This window comes from Tympanuchus pallidicinctus, unplaced genomic scaffold (assembly GCF_026119805.1).
Source record: "Tympanuchus pallidicinctus isolate F22 unplaced genomic scaffold, pur_lepc_1.0 scaffold12, whole genome shotgun sequence".
Taxonomy (NCBI): Eukaryota; Metazoa; Chordata; class Aves; order Galliformes; family Phasianidae; genus Tympanuchus; species Tympanuchus pallidicinctus.
The window spans coordinates 10,673,542-10,689,748 of record NW_026294637.1 but is presented as its reverse complement, the minus strand read 5'-3'; the positions used below and the strand labels follow the sequence as shown (position 1 = coordinate 10,689,748).

Below are 16,207 nucleotides of genomic sequence, written 5' to 3'. Positions count from 1 at the left end.
TGCTCTTATGAGAGAAAATCTTTGGTACACAAAGATTGTGTAGTGAAATCCTAGACCCACTGAAGGCTCCTGTGGATTCAGTTACACTTCCTGTGAGCTGAATTTCACACCTTTTTTGTGATGAAAATTCCCCAAACAGCACCTGTGAAGGTCTTCTTTACAACTTTTTGAAAATCTTAACTGTTCAGCAAGGCAGCATCCAGGTTGTAGAGAAGCTACTAAGCATCACCAATCCTGTTAGCATCATTGTGATGAACACAAGTGCAGTAGGAGTCGTCTGACAACAGGACAACAGGCAGCGGGGTAAAGCCTTGTCTTCCTAAGCAATTCTACCCACACAGTGTAGAGCAATCTTTTCATCCTTGTTTTGTGAGTGGAATGGTACCTTTGTCTTCAGAATCATGTAAACTGCCACTGCCTGAAACATCACGCTGGGCCTTGTCATGCCCATTTATAGGAGGCTGATTGTGTAGTACTAATCTACAGGCTTTGAAACTGCTTCACTTGGTAAATCCAGCTGAAGACTGAAAAGTGCTCAATAAATCCCTAGAGTGCTTTAACTTTGAAGAATTCTTTTGCAAGCGAAACAAACAGGATTAGTGCACGTGGCCTCCCATAAGGGATCTCCTTTTCACTGACAGAGCACCTTTGTCATTTTTCTTCCCATTGACACCATTTGATTTGAAAGGTAAAGAGATCAATATGTTTATAATACCATCTTTTTAGCTTGATCCTAATAAAATGTCTATTGAAATCTCTGTATTGCAAGATTTTGATTCTGAGGTTTCTGATTTAGCTCTAAAGTTTGTTCTGGGCAACATTTTCTGATAGAAATGTATGTTGAGGTCAGTGGAAGGCTTTCTAATAGATTTCAGTGGCTCTTTTCAGATCATAGAATGTTTTTTTGTTTTTCTTTCTTTTTTTTTCCCACTTGGGATTCCAACCCCTGCAATAAATGTATTCTACTATTTAAATTAAGAAAAAAAAAAAAAAAAAAAAGGAAAGAATAATTACAGATAAACCAGATCTCACACAAGCACTATTATTAAGGGTTTTGAGATTGTTTGGCTCTCGTAAGTATTTTAAATGACTTTTCTTAAAATGAAACAGGCTGCTACGGCTAAGCAATCCATAGTCCCAATGCAAGTACTTTCACCTGTGTGCACAAATGTCCCAGTTTGTAATAGCAATGGAGAACCATCTTGTATGCTGAAGATGACCTGCAAAGCTAAGAGTGGGGTTTGGCTGCCAGGGAAAATGCCTGAATGGTTACAGTGCCTGGAAATTTAGCTCTTTACATTCGGAAGTGTTTTAAGTCCATCAAAAAGAATTCTGTACCCAGAGATGAAAACCTGAATGACTAAATGGCACAAAAGCCCTGCTCAGCCTCTTCAATGCCTTAGGAACCTTGGCACAATCTGAAAGGCAGTTTGCCCATTTTGGTTGAGCTGAGCACTTCCTCTCTCTGCAGCCATTCTGGAAGGGCACATAAGGTGTTCTTGCACTTGACTGTTCCAGATGAAGAGCTGTGCAGAGTACAAGCATGCAGGAGCATCACTGAGTTTAGCAAGTGATAGCCACTGGCATAGAAATTTTTCTCTGCTATGGCTGTTCCTAGTTTCTGTTCATCATTTGAGCAGCTGGGAGTATTGCTCCAGGAAGTGTGGGATTATTCCCTTGGCCTTTTCCAGGGTGAGGAAGATGAAAACCACACTGTCAATGGAAATCCAACCAGCATCCACACTGCTGCCTTCACCCCTCTAACAGGATCTGTGCCACTGTACAAAATGTTTTCTTAAGTTTAGGCAGAGAGAAAATTGTAGAGGACTTGATGAAGTGGGCACCTGGGCAGAACGCTAACTATGCTGACAAAAGCTTAAGTCTAGAAAAAAGCATAGCAATGACACTTCTCTGCAGAGCTGCTTAATGCAAGTGAAGCAATGCACTCACGACTCACAGAGTGTGAGCTCAGATAGTCCTTGCTGGTACCTTGATATATGGAGTAAATGTTCAGAGAGAGGCAGGGCTTCAGAAGCAATTTTCTGCTCAGCATTCCCTATTCATTCATTTAGGTGTCTTGCCCTTTGGTCTTCTGTCTCCTGTGAATTCCCTTTGTAACCAGGATTAGTGCATTATGTTACCAGGGCTGAGTTGTGTCTGAGCCTTAGTCTACTTTCCTTCTGCATGGTCTCTAGCACAAAGTGCTTTGTAAATAACAGCAAATGCTTTGGCTTGTAACATTTTTCTTATTATGTTTAGCACAGAGGAAAAGCATATTTGACAGCTCTGCAGAGTCAATTTTGAGATAAAATAGATGCTTACATTACTATAGTTTAAAAAGTTAATGGTATACAGATTTAAACTGCCTACTTGGATAAAGACATGACAGATTTTAAGTGATTTTAAGCCTCTCTAATACAAACTACTAATGACTAATGCTAAAAGAAAATATTTCAAGCTTTTCTTTTCCTTTCTTTCTCTCTCATTTTTATTTTTTTTCCAAGAGAAAACCTTGGAAAGATGGCAAATGTGCATTAATTAATTTTTCTATCACTTCATAGATAGGCAGTAAAACATAGAGAACAGAGCCTTTCTCTCTGGCTGATTATCCAAATGTACTTCGAGTTACCAACCACATTTAAGAGGTTGCTGGATCTTCTTTGTACGGCAACAAAGTGCTGAAACAGAAAAAGCATTGAGCAGAATATGCAATGACTTTGTCACAATTATGGGCATCTAACACAAGGTTTTCCGTCACAAACCTTTATCCTGCAGAAATTTCGGTTCAGTGCATTGATCAGTGCATTGCCCCAGGAAATTGCCTTGCTGACCCAAAGGTGTCTGTGTGTGCTCCCCTTGCACTTACCCAGCATAACCTTTTCAGTACAACTTCTAGTTTGAATTTGTAGGAGCTTGCAAAATTGTAGAAGAGCAATTGAATCATCCCACAGGTACACCTTGGCTCCTTTGAGATGCTGCATCTGTAGTAAGCAAAAATACTCTTCGTTACAAGTGAAATTCAGCACATATGTGTATAGAATTGTAACCTTTGCCTCTGTTTAACTCTCTCCCTTGGGAAGCAAATGTCTTTCGAAGATTGGAAGATGTAATCTCAGTCACGGCAACGTTTAGTTTTTCCTTTCAATATGCTGTATATAAAATCTGTCAGTATGTGAAAATTTTCTTGGTACTATAGACACGGGACAAAACCCTGTTCTGGCATTCTCTCTTTCACTTAGAAGAGGTCGTGTCAGAAGAAAATTTAGATTTATCTCTATATCATCTCCTTTGCAAGAATTGTAAACACTTGCTGTGGAGTGTAACTTGCTTCTATACCAGGAAATATCTCTTCTTCAAAAATGTTAGTGGTGAATTAGTGCTTTTTCTTTGCAGATGCCCCACCTTGTGTCATTTTGAACTTGAATTTTGAAGATACTGAGAACCAACAGCAACTCTTATAAACTGCATCAACAGCTGGGAGGATCCATCTTACGGGTAAGCACTCAATTGAGTTACTATACATTAATTCTAATGATTAAAGGCTGAACACGTAAGTCTGGGTTCATTCATTTACTCTCTGGGCATTTACCTGATGCATTAGGTTGGTCATTCATTGCCCAGAAAGTCACTGCTATGACTTCCCTATATGGCTATAGGTAAGTCTTGTTAGTGGCAGGCAGCATTGTCCATCAAAAGAACCTCTTTCCCTCTGTCTCCCTGTCGGCCCTCTCAGGCTAATGCCTAACACTAATAAAAGGAAAAGGAGAAGGAACAAAGTGTGGCTCTCCTAATCACCATGTGGTAGAGCAAAGCAACATGTGGCCATAATTCAATCCAGTGCTTACTCCCTGCTTAAAAATGTACAAAGCATTTGTACTTTTATTCAGAAATCGAACTGGTAGATCTGGCATATTCTGCCCTGGAACAGAATGGAAGTTCATCAAAGAAATTGCAACGCTAAGGCTTTTTTTCCTTATAGCAAGCTTTTGGATTTTGTTAATCAGGTACATTAGTCATTTACACTGATGATAAACATTTGACAGGTAATCAGCTCTGGGAGAAGTATGATTTACTGCTGCAATCTGTGTTTGTTCTATTAATAACAATAATAACGTTTGGCACTGGTGTAAGTAAAGGATAGAATGGATTTTCCAAGCTCTAGCTGTCTGAATGTGGTTTTTCATATCCTACTGAGAAGGGTTTGCAAGGGCCAGGCCTGTTGGGATCAAAAGGACATGAAAGAACAAGAGCAGAGACTTGCTGCAAGCTTGTTGTGTGTAAGGATGGATTACTGGGTTTGTTAGGATTTCTCCTATTTTATTTCTCTCAGATGGATTTAATTTGAGACTTGGATCTTTTCAGTATAGCACTGTGAAAGGATTTAATTTTTGAAGTGAAATTTGAGTGGAATTCTGTGTAAATCATGTTGAAAATTGTCTTCAACTCTTTCTCTCACAGAAGGTGTTTGTGTTCCTTCAAAAGTGAAGGAGATCTGTTTTCATTAAAGGAATGAAAACTTGCAAGCTTAAAACATTAATACACTTTGCTAGGATTAGTCATGTCCTGGATCTGTGCATGATTTCATTGCAAAACTGTCTTTGTTCCATATGTACGACAATTTGCGGTGAAAACAATTCCTGCATTTCTGCATTTCTGGGTAGCTGTTACTTTTTCTGTAGCGGTATATAAAGAACCAATACAGCTTTTTTTTTCTAACAAAGCCATGCTGGAAATCCAGTCAGTGTTAGGAGCTGTCTGACTGACAGCAGAGCAGTTAAACAAAGGTGAATCACTCACATACACAAGAGCATAGGAACAGGTGTTCACCAACTTGTGCATCAGAGCAGTGTTTCTTCTTGATGGCTGATTGCTTAAATGGTGCGACTGAGCCCTGTGTAGTCTGGTCAGTGGAACGTGATAGGTCTCAGAGAGCTGCAAAGGTTGCATGCTATTTGGATGATTTTATTCAGTTTGACACCTGCCTTTTCAAAACTGCAGCTTAGCCCTTTTCTGAAATTTTTTTGATAGCTGCATCATCTCAATGAACTATTGCCAAAATTTTATTCATATATTTACTACTCTATTGAAGAACTGTTTTCCTTTCAGGTATATCAGTTTGGAGTGAAAATATTACTTTTGTAATGCACTTGAGTGTTTTTCATCTTGTGCGGATATAAAGTTTGGGCTCTTTTAATCCTTTCTATCAGAACAAACCTTTGTTATATATTTGATTGATGGATTTTATTACTATGGCTACTCTTATTTTATACAGCAGATTTTCTTAGTGAGAGTAGTATCTACCTCTGCCCTTGATCAGCCTACTTTGTTTATTATTCTTTACTGTGGTATTTTTTCCATTGCTTTTCATAAGAATAAGCTTGCTAAAGAATAAGGAGTTTCTCATGTCTTTAAACCCCTGGTGTATTGTACTGCTGCTTTACAGAGTGCATAATCATGCGCACTGAAATTTTGCTGCCTGAAAGTGTTAAGAAATGAAAATCATAGAGAGCTTCCATCTTATGAGATGTCTCTTTTTTTTTTCTTTTCTTATTCTTAATTTGCAAAACTCTTCATTTGAAAAAAAAAAAAAATCTCATTGGGTAAGTCACGGTGATTTACTTGCATGCTGCAGGCTGATTTAAGATGCTTATTCGATCAGTCTGCTTCTAATGACACTAGAAATACTGTAATGGATGGAACATTCCTGGCCTGTTCTAAATTGGATTAGATGGTTTACTAATGTAATACTGGCAAGCCAAATCAGCCTGTGATGCCATGGGGATTAATCTATAGGGAATATTTGATCTCTAATGCCCATGTGCTAGTTGAAGTGCAGCCATATCTTTTGATTTAATAAACCTTTTTTATATTTCCCAACGGTATGTGTGTGTTTGAGCAGGATGAGCTAATTGGTAAAATTACGCCTTTTAAATGAAACTTCATAACGTGCTGCTAAATGGAAGAATACTAAGTACTTCAGTCTGAAAAGGTTTAGCTGTTGTATACATGATTTCTCTTTGATAGCTTAAATGCTGAGAACAACAAAGATTTGGTGTTCTCTGTTAAAAGACCAAACTAATTATGCTGATACAACTTGTAAGATGCTCGTTCGTTACTGAACTGAGGAGTCATAAAAGGTACACGTTACTGTAAGTCCAATATATTAGGTCTGGTTTTAATCTATTAAAATTAAAATTAACCCTCTGTATCTAGACATGCACCAATTTATAATCAAATAAGTGTTTGGGAAGTAGGTTGAGAAACAAGGAAAAATATCACAGCGCCATGCTTTGAGTGTCAGTCATTAGCACTGCACTGTTTGCTGAGATGTTGGCTGCAGATGTGCCTAACCTGAGGTGGCAGATGGCTTCTGCAGGTAGCATAGAGGCACAGCAGAAGGAATAATGGGAACTGCAGAGTTACAAAGCTAAAGCTTCCTCTCTGTTTCAGTGTGTGTGCCTTAGTGTGTTTGTACTCTCAGGTAGCTTTTACTGAACTGAATGTAAAATATCCACATTAAGCCCAAGTAATTTTGCTGTTAAATAGGTCATGCTATACCAAGTGAGCTACACTGTAATTTTGTGACTGGTTTTGGTAACATCAGAGGAAGTCTTCTGATTGAATAAATACATTAGGGTATGAGAGTGTGTATGTATGCCCCCCATATATATATATATATATATATATAAATATATATATATATAAATATATATATATATATATATAAATGCTGAGGGTCTGAGGGTATAATGGACTTAATTCCAATAGTTATGGCATAATGTATAGAGACCTAAAATAAGCAGTCTTTCCTCTTCACTTTTCCCACTGGCTTTCCTGATTCTGTGGTCTGTATTTCAGCCTTCTTTACAAAGGATAGAAATGTGAAACTGCAATATTCTTTAGTTTCTTCTTAAAATATGTAATTTTCCCCACCAAATTATACATGCCACAGGCCTAAGGCAGATGCATCTTTCCCCCTCTCAGATCTATGACGGGTCCTAAATTGAATATCCCCACTAATACCTGGGTTTGACACATTTATTATATTGCATAACACAGCTGGGATTACAGGATTTCCAGTGTTTCAACCACACAGAAGCATTTGTTTCTAACCTTGGCAATTCAGAAAATATCAGATCATAAAATAATGACAGACTGGTATACAGGAAAATGATTTTAGATCTGTTTCATGCTTTAAAGAATTTGTTATCGTAAATATTTCTGTCATTCCAAGGTCTTTTCGCAGTAAGTAAATCTCTTTTAAAAATGCTTTGAAAAACAGCATCATAAAAACAATGAGATCACTAAAATTTTGTCCAAAAATCTTTTCCAAGAAGGAACATAAACAGAAAGCATAAGAGTCAGATATTCTGGATGATTTACACAGTTTATGTATTGCCAAATATCAAAATGTCAGTACAAACATCAGTGTATCGTTCTGCATCAAAGCTTGACTCTTCACCTATTGGTTTTTTTCTTAATTAGAGTGGGCTTTCAGGTATTTTGTTTCAAATGATAATCTATCAAATATATCAAAGCAAATCAGACTGTGTGTAGCTTCCCAGCTGTTTCAGGTGACAGAAGATGTTTGATCTTTTGGCTGCCACTGAAGCACTAAAAGTTGTCACATCTCTCATTAGAACAGTTATCTTCAGCTGATATCTTTAAAACAGAATATTTTTATAACTGGTACACATCAAGGATTGTGCACCAGATTTTCTTAGATTTCTCTGAAAGTCTTATCTCACCATAACATTAGGTTTCTTATTTTGTCTTGATATGTAGGTGAGAATCTTCTGTATGATAGTCTGGGTGTATGAGGAGATAAAACAGAATCACAGAATCACAGAATGGCCAGGGTTGGAAGGGACCTCAAGGATCATGAATCTCCAACCCCCCTGCCACATGCAGGGCCACCAACCTCCCCATTTAATACTAGACCAGGCTCCCCAGAGCCCCATCCAGTCTGGCCTTGAACACCTCCAGGGACGGGGCAACCACAACTTCTCTGAGCAGCCTGTTCCAGCACCTCACCCCTCTCATAGTAAAGAATTTCTCCCTTATATCCAGGGGGAACATTACAAAGCCCCTTGTAGAGTCTATTTTCTTTGCCTAGTTTGGTCAATTGTGACTTTTTTTTCAGTGGAGAACTTTCTGACAGACATGGACAGCCGTCCATTGACTTATTCTAGTAGCTATAAAACTTTTTCAGTAATGGTAGGACACTTGTGGTAGTAAATCAAATTTGGGAGAACCGGAACACATTCCTTGATACACAGCTGACATGAAGGGACACCTTTTCCAATATAATTGCTTGAATTCTGCACAAATGTTTCTATTAATGAGGACACATTGAGTTTTGCAATAGTTTGTCTGTACGTGGACACATGCTGCCTGTTCTGTCTAGAGGAAGTACATCTGAGATGCTGATGTGCTGGAAATTTGACACTGACGGATATATATCACATCTGACATGTGAGTGTTGCTGTTATGCTGTAAATTTTAGCCGTGGTAGAGTTAGTCAATTTAGAAGAGAAATACAGTTAGGAATGAGGTATTAGTTAACACTTCCAAAACGTGACAGATGCAGCTGTGAAATATATTTGAGTAAACTATTGGATAATGAACAATAACCCAAATATTAGCTATAGAGCAACGTTGCCTGTTAAGTTATCAAAGCATACTTTCGCCAGTTGGCATACATCTCTGTAGTGCAGACATTCCTGACGTTTGGACAGAGCAGTGGCTACACAACATTTGTGTCATACCTATATACCATCTCAGCAGTCTGACTAGCTCTAGATACTTAAAAGCCCCTGAAGGAAGTTCATAAACTTATCCAGTTATTTATCCTATGTACAGTGTTGATAAAGATATGATTAATGCATTTATTCAGCTTGTCATGTGTCGATTCGCAAGAAGTCACCACTTGGAACTGAAAATAGCAAGGAGAAATGTTACAGTTCCAGTGCCACTACATCAAGACCTTGTGCTGTGACTTCAGTGACTGGGACACTTTGATCTGTGTCTAGGAACTCCAAAAAGTTGTTATTTTGAGGGCATGTTTTATAACAACTTTAACTTCTGAGCATCTGGGATATCTCCAGCTAAAAATGAAAGATCACTGTGTTTTGGACAGTGATAGAGACTTCTTACATTTCTGACTTAAAGTAATAATAAAAGCAGTAAAAAGAATATGTAGCCTTTTACACAGCTATATGTATGCAGGAGATATTTACTTGGAATTTGAGATTCATTTCCCTGTGTACTGTCCAATAGTAGTTCAAACTTCTGAGACACTTTAAAAACCCTGCCATAAATTCATCCCTGCCATTTTCCACAGCTGTGTAGAGCCATGAGCAATGCTTTGAAACCCCTGCCCGGGGGTGTGTGCATATCAGCTGTCTGAAACCTCTTCTAACTTTTCTCACTGTCCAAGCCTTATAACTGCTTCCAGAGATACCTGATTTTACTGATGAGGAGCTGTAATAAGCAGTTCCAGTAAACATTTCCAGAAATATTCTGATGGCTTTCAGAGCCACGTAAAGGTATAGTCAGTGAAGAGCTAAAACCAAGCAATACTTCACCGTTGCTGAACTGACAGCAAGAGAAGAATAACACTCCTGAAAATGTTATAGTGCACATTGCCAAGCACGCCCTGCCTTGTGCATGAGAAAAAGAGAAACTGCAGGATGATGATGATGACTTAGAGCACCACAGGAATAATGTTTTGGTTTTGCATTCCACCAGTTTGTACTCCATGACTTTCAGAAGCGACCATTTCATAAAAGTTGTATTTGCTTTTCTTTGATTTACAATTATTGAAATTTTAATAAGGATTGTGCAGTGACTCCAGACATCACATATTGTCAGTGAGAAATTATAACTTTATTGCTGCACACACTGACAGCCAACTCATAAAAATGAGTGACATTCTATATCATAACATCTCGTAGGCTGTTCAGCATGTTAATAGCTCACTTCATCTTTCTTTAGCATAATGAGGCAGACAGTGTACCAATATTCAACGTGAAAATGAAGATTAAGAAAATTTGAATTGAAGCAAGAGAAGCAAGAGAGTAGCATTTAGCAGAGGTTCAGGCAACATTCAGATAAAAAGTTTCAATTAAAGTACTGTTTGGGAGTCTTTTATCACTGGAGCAAAGCTTTGTTACCAAAGACCAACACTTATTACAAAAAAAAATGTCTGTTTCCAGCTGTACTTAGCTTTTGAAATACTACTTCTAAAAAGATCTAAAGTCTTTCTCTTATCCCATAGGATAATACCTTTTTCTGTAGACATGACTGTATGAGGTTAGACTGAGTTACAATAAATTGTTTTTTCTTTGTCATTCAAAGTAAAAATGGAGGAAAGGGAGCAGACATTTTTAGGGCAAATTCAGAAAATGCTTTTCTTTGTTATTCTAAAAACAAACACAAATATTTCATTGCGAACTTACAAAATATTGCCATGAAAAACACGGATTACAACGTATGAGCGTATCTGAAGTAGAATATCAGAAAAAGGATATTTGTAGATCTGCTTCAGCTCCAGGAGATGCAGTTACAACAGCAGCAGTATTTATGATACAGAATTACTGCTTAGAGATATAAAGAAATGTAAAGCAAAGCCTACTGGCTGGTTTTCAGTCAGATTGCATTACAGGTTGTTTACTACTTGTGTTGATAGTTCCCCATGTATCTATCTGAACACAGACACAACTGTCCAGTTACTATCCCAAGTCTGGGACTAATAATTAATAAGTGAATCATTAGTTACTAATAGACCTGGTTAAGACATCACTGCAGACTCACTGCAGACTCACTACAGTCAAGTATGAATGTATCTCTCCATTTTATGAACCTGAATCAATCAGCTGTAACTACTTACAGGAGTAAAATTATCCAGCTAAAGTTGCTGCTGGCTTTAATTTTGGTAATGACCATCTACTAACTCTTTAGTTAACACTTTTTTAGTTAACACTAACACTTTAGCTCTGTAAAGACTCATTCTTTGGCTCCAAAAGTATCAAAATTAAAGAAATACAAAGTTTTGTGAAGTTCCTAAAACAAAATACTTTTCCTTTTTCAAGTGTATGTATGCTTTTGAAAATGTTTGGCAGATCTGTTTTATCTAGCGCAATGCCTGAGCCAAATGCAGCTCTCTTGATGTGGAAATATGTATTGCATCAGCTGGAAGGGTGTGCATCCCAGCACCTGGGTAAGAACGATAGGTTGATATTCCTTCCTGGAACCAGACAGCACATTTGATCCTTGTCACTCTGGAAGGGTCTTTCCAGTGGATTCTCTGCATGAAAAATGCCAGATCAGTACATTTATTACATCTCAGAAATACTTGTGACTAAGCAGCTTACTTTGGGGTCAATATTCATCAGTGATAAGGGTTGCTTGGTCTCCAGGGCATCAGTCCCAGTGAGACTATCTGCCCCAGAGAGCCCTCTGCTGTTGGAAGTGGCCACAGAATCAGAAGAAAGTGATTTATTTTCAAATTCCTTTGATAAGAGAACAGCTTGATCATCAGGCTTCTTTTTTACCTTTATTTAAACCAAGAGGTAATTTCTTCTGAGCACCCCCATGACGTCTGACACCTGCAATGTTGTCTACTGAGGAATATGAAATAACAGTAACATCTTGGAAGCATTGCTAAAGACACATCCAAGTTCAGCCAATTTAATTGAATTTTCTGTACTCGTTCCAAGTACAAAGAAATTAGCACCGTATGTTCCAGATAAAAAAGACATTCCTGGTGATCTATGCTCTCCATGGAGATCTGTCTGCCCGTATTTAATGGTCTTCTTCTGTTTGTCTGAACTACTTTTGCCACTGCGTTTTTTCACCCATTAGCTTTTAAACTGTTCTTCCTTCAACATACTTTTTAGCTCATGCCATTTGGGTTTTCTGTCACCAACCAACCATTCACTCTGGTTTGTTACCTAACGGCCAAAGCTGACTCCTGATTTGATTCTTTATTCATAAAGACTTTTCATTATGGGTGATTTTGAAATTTATGCTGATGTGTTGGAACATCCAGCGTGAATGTTTAATGATTTGTTGAATCTCACATTATATTAATTTTCCTTCTTGCACAATACACCTTACATTGGTATTGGGTACATTGGTATAAGACTTACTTAATCCTCATCTCAGTGATTTGCTCTTTTTTCTTTTTCATTCAGTTAATCCTCATAGTAGAATGACTAAAGGTTTCTCTCCCTTTTCTTGCTTTTCCTGTGGTATTTATCAGCTGCCCAGGGCTCAGTGCTGCTTTAAGTTCTGCATCCTTGCTGCTGACACACAGGATTTTTAGAATCGATGACCCCACATAAAGACAGCTCTGGGAGAGCTGATGCCCCCTCCCTTCCTCCCTCCCTTCTGGTTGTGTTCTTTGGGTCTCATCCTTCCCCCAACTACATGGGGCTCCTCCTTGCTGTTCCTACCCCATAATTCATTTGGTTCAGTGCACTGTCAAGCACACAGTGCTTGTAGATATTTATTGCTTTTTATTGCCATAAAATTAAGATTCTCATCTCTACATTTCTGCAAACAAAAAAGATTGGACTACTTCACTCTCTTTTGATGGTTTGCCTCAAGCTTGCTGTATCAGTTTCGAAGGCTAATCATCCTTCTGTAGAACATTTCTTTTCACTCAAGGTCAGCTCTGAGCTCGCTAGAATACAGTGCAATTACTTTTAGAATTAAGAAAGCTTGGACAGTCTGACCAAATGTAGTGAGTTTTAATCCAATCTATACCATTCCTTTTATTCCACTGGCAGTTCAGAAGGTGGTAGTGAAATAGCTTTTGCAGCAGCTTCGTATATTTGATTTTATCAGTAAGTCTTAGTTCCTAGATCTGATTGCTCATTGGAAAAACTCAGAAGTAATTCCATGAAGATAGAGAGTTTAATTTATCCCTGTGTCGTAAGCGAGTTCAGTGTAGGACTAGAGGTCTGATGCAGATAATTATTACTCTAAAGGTTATCCAGCTTTGTCTTGAATTTAGGATGTACTGCTGCAGTGAAGAGTAACCAGAATGCAGACACTGTCTGGCAATATCATGGGCACCAACAAATTTATTGAAGGAAATACAGAGCTAGCCATATTCATCACTTCTCTCACTGGCAATACAACAGTGCTGTATACATCAGGGGATGACAGGGAGGGATTGTCTCCTAGGTTGATGAAATCGCCTCTCAGGCTTGCAGTACAAATAGCAAAAGTTGCTTGTGTAAATCTAATGCACGTGGGAGGGTTCCAAGTGCCATTTTATTTCATTTGAGGATGATTGCTTTGAATTTATGAGTGTTTAACAATGTAAATCTAGGGCAATTTGGGTACAATTGCATGGTTTGCCTCATTTTGCATCAATATGTAGAGTTCAAGCTTCTCAGCTAGTGATGTGTGAACAAACAACCTAACTGATGTCTCTATTTTCCTGTTCACAAACTTCTTTATTTCCACGATGCGGTTATCTGTGATCTTTTCCTCCTCACTTGGGATTTAGAACTGGTTTTACAAATTTTATTTTTCTATATTACGTTACTATTTAGCTAATGCCATTTGTCTGAGAAATTATCTTTGCAACTGCTGAATGCCATTTGTGGGCCCTTTTTATTTTGCTTTTCTTTCCCCCAGGTAACATTATTCATATGCATTGTTTGTAGTGTCATTGGCATGCAGGAAATACTCAGATATACTTTGAGTCTTGACTGACCTTATAAAGCAGTTGATATTTTATATAATTATCTGAGGGATACTTTGAAAAAAGAGGCTTCATATCCCTTTAAACCATTTAAGCTGTTACTGAATTTCTGATTGCCAAAAGAGCATTTGGGGTGAAAACTGCAGATTTCTGCACTTTCTGCTTCTTTTATTTTATTTTATTTTATTTTTTAAATATATATTTAATATAGACCTAATTCCTGAAGTTATCCTCAGGTGATATGAGCTTTTAATTTGGTCTTGCATGTTAGTGCTCTGATGTGCAATCACCCTATTTATAGTTTTTGTGTCATCTTTTCTGGAAGAAAATTCTTCTGCCTGCCTATCTGTCCATCTGTCTATCTACCTATCATGTCCCAAGGAAATGCCTGAGTTCTTGTGCAGTGCTTGTAGTGTGTTCATGATTACTTGAGAGCTTTTAGTGCTATACTGTTTCCAGGTTGTTTTCTTTGATTCAGCTTCTCAGAGGAATGGAGATCAGCAACGAATAGAAGAAATTAAACAAGCTTTTTATTGACAAAGTTTTTCAAGCACAAAACTTGCTTTCAGCAGTTCTGCTCAGCATACAGAGGCAGAGAATAAATGCTCTCTGCATTTGAAATTAATAAGTAAATAAATAAATAAAATTAATATGATTTGAAAAATCATATTAAAAACTGTAGAACAACATATGCATCATTAGTAGGATTCTTCTGTAACACCAGCTTTGAGAATGTGCATGACGTAATGGGAAGGAAGCAGTTGTGTGATTTGAGATCAGGCTATAGAGGGTCCTGGGATTCAAATCTCCAGCACTGAAGCTTCCAAGAATTTGTCAGCAGTAGTTTAGGTCTAATTCATCTTGCCTCCCAGAAGCAGTTGGATTAGATGACCTCAGAAAGTCATTTTGGGTTCCATCTTCTGTATTGCCGTGGTTGTGTTCATCAAAGTATGTAACTGACTTTCAGGATTAGTAAGGACTATCATTACGTTTCCTATCAGTTAGTTTTACATTAGGGGAGCACTTTTCCATCCAAAATTGTAACAATATTTTTATGAGCTCTGATATTCCACCTCTGTCTTTGAGCAGAGAGAATGATTTTTCATAGGAGATCATATAAGAATATCTCAAATTAATCAGCTCCTTACATTTTAATTATTTTTAGTGATCTACCAGGTAATTACATTCATGCTTGAAGTGTGTGTAAGGACAGTGAATGATTTATACCAGTAGGAGTAATAGCACTGAGACATTAGCAAGGGTAATGCATGATGCAATGGGTCACTTGCTTATTTTAAGTTTCTCTCACACACACATATATAAGGAAAAAGAAAAAAGTCTGCTACAGCCATCTTAGCAACGTGCTTTCAACTGTAATCCTGCCTCCTTCCATACATTCAAGGATATATTTCTCACTCTTATTTTAGACATTTATCTTAATATTGTGCTGTTATTCTCAAAAACATTGGGTAAAAATTGAATTGTGCACTTTACCATTGCCTTGTTTCTTTCCTTCTTTGTTCTGTGAGCTCAAAGCTCTGTTCCCATTTCAGAAAAAAATTAAGTTAAAAAGCCATTTAAATACAAAGAAAAGTGTATCTTATATGCGTGTGTGTACATATAGGTTAATAAAAAATGAAAAAAAAAAACAACAGGTACAACATTTGGCTGATCTGAAATGTTTTTGCTTTATTAAAGCATATTGGGATAGTTGCAAAAATCAGTAATAGATGTCTCAACAGAACGTATTGCCTGGAAGAACTTCAGCCTAATTTTCCTGATTTTAAAACAACTGGAATGGAACTGAGACCAACTCAATGAATGTCCTTGTCTGCCCATGTTTGTTTCCTCATGTGTAAAACAGAAATAATAACATTTCCCTCCCCAGTATGGTGTTGCAAATCTCAATTAACATGCTTTCATTGCCTCAGCAATAACATGTTTTGTTCTGTTGGTCTAAATCCAATGTAAAAGCTACACTTGGGCAACAGCAGAATTGGACTCTATGGTATTATTAGAGTCCTAATAATCATAACTCAAATCGTAGTTAATTTCACTTAGGGATTTAAATCTACAAAGTAAGAGATATGAAGGCACTGTTGCCCACAGTCTGAGAGGAGACAATGGGAGAACTGTGAGATTAAAAGTGCAAAATCTATCATGTTGATGAAATGATGAGGGCTTGAAACTAGGTAATGATAGTCTTCAAATTGTTTGATAGGTAGACTAAAAGAAAATAACATAAAAAGCTAAATTAAAGTAATAAAAATGATAAAATGATAAAATAAAAAGCTTCTGTGCACTAATACAAAGGAGTCTTATGCTGCCCTTCCATCAAAGAGAGCCAAGATGCTATCTTAAGTCTGCAGATAGGAGAGTGTAAGTCTAGTGCTGTAAATTATGTGCTCTTGATTTCTTGCACATATTCAATGTTTCTTCCATATATTTCTGCAACTAGATAGGTCTACATCACTATTATCTGAACGA

The 16,207-nt window shown here is 37.5% G+C and overlaps 1 protein-coding gene across 8 annotated transcripts in view; it reads left to right on the top strand.

The window, feature by feature from the left end:
* Positions 1-16,207, top strand: part of SEMA6D (semaphorin 6D) — a 346,041-nt gene that overhangs the window by 90,852 nt on the left and 238,982 nt on the right. For all 8 annotated transcript variants that reach the window (XM_052671942.1, XM_052671937.1, XM_052671944.1 and 5 more), the window contains exon 2: positions 3,394-3,495. The gene's annotated coding sequence lies outside the window, so the exon portion shown is untranslated. The remainder of the gene's footprint in view (positions 1-3,393; positions 3,496-16,207) is intronic.